Raw genomic sequence first — 3870 nt, 5'->3', positions numbered from 1 at the left:
TCACAATCCAGCATAATTTTAGAATTCCCACTCTCCACAGAAGCATTATGAGATAAGAAAACAGTGCTAAAAAAAGGAAATAGTATATACATCAGAATACAGTTCTCTAAAATGTGCATCTCTGCGTTGGGAAGTTGTAGTGGGGGTTTCATCTGCACTCTTTCCAGGTGGCCCCGGGACAGAGCATTGATGCTCTTTTGGAGTCTTATGTGAACCAGGACTGTGCTGGGCACTTCGCGTATATTGCCATTTAACGTTTGGAAGAAACATGTGTGGTGCGCTCATTTATAGATGATGAAGCTGAAATCCAGGAAGTTAACTAGCTCAAGCTAAGTGATGGTAAAGGTGACCTTCAAACCTAGTGGGCCTGACGCCAGAACTCACACTCTAAATCACATTTAATGCTTGCCTGTGTAGACACCAGGAATCTTATGTCTGTGAAGAGTTTGTTAGTGATGGCTAGGTTCTGGGGACTTGAGGGTAAAAAATAAAGCAGTAAAGAATGTCACCTAACTGGATGCCTGGAAGGCAGGGAACTCCCATTGGGGTTTGGAGAGAGTGAAGGTGTGTGACCTCTCATAGCACTCGGGTCTTGCCATCAGGGAAGTTTTCTCAGGTGTTCTGGTCCTGACCTATCTGTCTAAGGTGTGTCTAAGGTTGAAGGTTGAAGGAAAGAGCATGTTCCTCTGAGGCAGGAACATTCCTCTGGGAACCGCAGGGCGTGGTGGTGACGTGAGGACATGGGCAGGCAGAGCAGCGACCGGATGGACAGCAACAGTGGGGAGCCTGACAGCCGTGGGAGCAGAGCCCTGCACAGCTGTGTGGGGGTGTGGAGGCCCGGGGGGCCGGGTGTGGAGATCCTCAGAGCAGGCTGGGGCACACGGAGCCTAGTGCCACTGTGATGCGTCACCTGTCCTCCAGGCTGCTGGGACTTGGGGAAATGACTGTTACCATGCATGTAGATGGATCTGTTATGTTTAGAACGTCTTCCTCCAAACTAGGCTGTCTAAATGTACTCTTCTACTGCTATAGCTGCCTTTCCAAAAGGTGAGTTCCAAGTTTTCTGTTGTATTTAATATGGACAGTAAGCCCAGTGAACTTCAGAGAGGGGGCCCTTCGTGCTGACCATAACCACGAATCATTACGACTTAGTCACATGGCACTGTGGGATCAGGTACCCACTTTCTTTCTCAGAGTACATTGAGCCCTTGATCCTATGGTGATGGCAGAAGGCCCAGGGGTTCACTGTAACCCTTCTCTGATGCTCCTGTCTCCTTCCTGTTATGGGACTGGGGTATCCTGATGCTTCACTGAGTCTTGGTCTGAAACAGAGGGAGGAAGCCCAGTTTGGCGCAGTCCCGTCTTGACGGCTGCATGAAATTGGCCCTCCTCTCCTGCGTGTAAAGCCCCAAAGCAAGGAGGCTTACGTAAGGGCCGCCTTTACGGCTGATGGTGAAAATGCAGGGCTGTTCCCTGGAGTGGCAGACCTTTGAATTGGAAAGCCCATTTCCCAGGGTGTCACGCTCAGTGGAGGGCTCCACCTGGGCTCAGTGGAGACCCGGGTCAAAGTGTTTTCTATTCCAGTCTCCTGTGCAGGATGCAGGAATCCAGACGTGGCTGACTGTTGCTGGGGGACTGCAGGTGGGGCTCAGAGAGCCTTCGGGTTGCCTGGCGCCGGTGAAGTTCCTCCCGCAGGAGAGCTGGCTCCAGGGGCAGTGGCCTCGCTATACCCAGGCTGCTCATGCAGACGGCCTCCCTGAGGTTCAAGCCAGGAATAGGGAGTGACAACTGTGAGAACTCAAGCTTAGCTTTTTTTCCCAGCAATTCTTTTCAAAATTTTAATTTTAGCAGTTTTTAATTATGTAATGAATACCTGCATATATTCTCTGTACACATTTAAGCATTACAAATAAAGTGGGAATCCACTTTGACTGCCATTCCTGATTCCATCCCTGTGGCTGAATAAAATATAAGTTTATTTTACAGACTTTCAGATGTTTCCTCCATGTAGTTTTTCTCTGTATATATGTGTCATCATGCATAGTGTGGTTTTGTGTGCATGTATTTTTGTTTAATTGGTATTAGCTGTACATATACCGTATCCATGTCTCTGAAACACCTTTCTTCACTCAACTATCTGTCTTAACGATTTTTCCATATCAATATATGCAGATTTAGCTAATTCCTCTAAGTGTTGCAGAGTTTTCCATAATATAATGTATCATATTTTATTCAAGATACTCTGTCTGGACCAATGACTCTTTGTTATAAAAACATCGGAGAATACCCCCATACTGTCCTGAAATGAAATTCATAAACAATACAAGTTACTTAAAATATGATTAAAAATCAATATAATGTTCTAATTGTAATATAAGGATATAAAGAAAAAACATTTATAATAAATTAACATGTACTTTGATATATAAATGACTTGGGCACACTGCAGCAGATGACATCATCAAGTAGACAGATGCTTGTACCAATATAGACTCAAGTGAGTGCTACATTCCCAAATGCAGACAGATCTGGGTGTGATTTGTTGCTGAATTAAATACCCTGGATGACATTGCCATGGACTGCATGATTTTTCTGAGATGATGAACAACTCGTGGTAAAGATTCAAACTAAACAAAGTTCCAATGTGCCCCAGTTTATTTGGTGGTTCTATTCTTAGAAATCAACATATATTAAAACTGTGCAAAATTTGCTTTGTGTTTATATATAGTGGAGTTAAGTTCTTGGCTTAGATGTTTTTCACCAACAGCAATGTGGCAGGACACCAAGAGTCCTTGCTGGATGGGGAAAATTCTTCCTTGCGTGAGATACATCATGGCTGCCAACCAATAAATACCAGTGGTAACCCCAAAGATCATGACAATCAACACCTGCATAAATTTCCTAGGTATCTCTTGGGGGGTGGCACTGAGAACTAATGATTTAATGAGGACATTTATGCTTTTATTTTTTTCTCTAGATTTTTTGCTATTATAAACAAAGTAGCAAAGACTATCTTTATATTTGCCTTTTTACATGCATGTCAGAACAGGTCTTGGGGGCAAGATAGATCCCCAAGCGATTTCAACTGAGTTGTCCTCACAGGTTGGCTGGGGTGTGAAGTATGACCTCTCTGGAGGACGGCTCTTTCTGTTCCACTTTTTTCTCTTTCCCAGTTAGCTCCCAGACCTGGATCAGAGCTGCTTCTGGTTCACTGGGAAAATTCAGAGCCATCGTCTCCCCTCCATCTCCAGGCAGGCAGCCGTGCTCTGGGTCAGCTGCTCTTACCTGTCCTTCTAATGGAGGTGGCACATTCATGATTTCCAAGAGCTCACCCCACTCTTCCCACATATCAGGTTCAGAACAGGGCAAAATAATTAGAATTGTTATTAGACTGATTTTTGGATTAATGAGGTATCTTAATTGTGCATATTGAAAATTATGGGTAGCTTTAAGGCATTGGAGAGATGGTGAAGTTGGACATTTTCCCAGAGAGACTGATGAAAAAGAAAGAGGTAAAAAGTTCTCCCACAGTGACTGGGAAAGAGAGGAGTCAGAAACAGGGACTCTCAGGCTGTCAGAGAACTTTGAGGACATTTAGTCTGAGTCTTTGATGCCCATTCCACAAGAGAGACCCCTTTAGAAAGCGTTGGATGAAGCAGGTGCTACTGAGTGTTCTGAGAGAAAGAAACAGAATTTCAGAACTTTACAAAGAAGCTGTTACAAAATTAGAGAGTTATTCATCAGTAAGACACAAAAGGCATTTTGGTTTTTAAATGAGGAAAGGTATTGGAGCAGGAATGTTGTGGGAATAAGTTTCCCTTCAGAAAAGGAAAACAATAGACAGAAAACCTGAGTTTGCATTTTGTTTCT

General features: G+C 44.0%; 1 long non-coding RNA gene across 1 annotated transcript; it reads left to right on the top strand.

Moving 5' to 3' along the window:
• The first annotated feature begins 667 nt into the window (after window positions 1-667).
• LOC113617995 (uncharacterized) lies at window positions 668-1988 on the top strand. Its single transcript, XR_003431843.1, has 2 exons — window positions 668-1047; window positions 1585-1988. It is a non-coding gene; the product is annotated as an uncharacterized LOC113617995 (long non-coding RNA).
• Window positions 1989-3870: the final 1882 nt, after the last annotated feature.

Source organism: Aethalodelphis obliquidens, unplaced genomic scaffold (assembly GCF_003676395.1).
Source record: "Aethalodelphis obliquidens isolate GAN/ISIS:26980383/991018 unplaced genomic scaffold, ASM367639v1 scaffold5, whole genome shotgun sequence".
NCBI lineage: Eukaryota > Metazoa > Chordata > Mammalia > Artiodactyla > Delphinidae > Aethalodelphis > Aethalodelphis obliquidens.
This window is presented reverse-complemented; position numbering and strand designations above follow the sequence as displayed.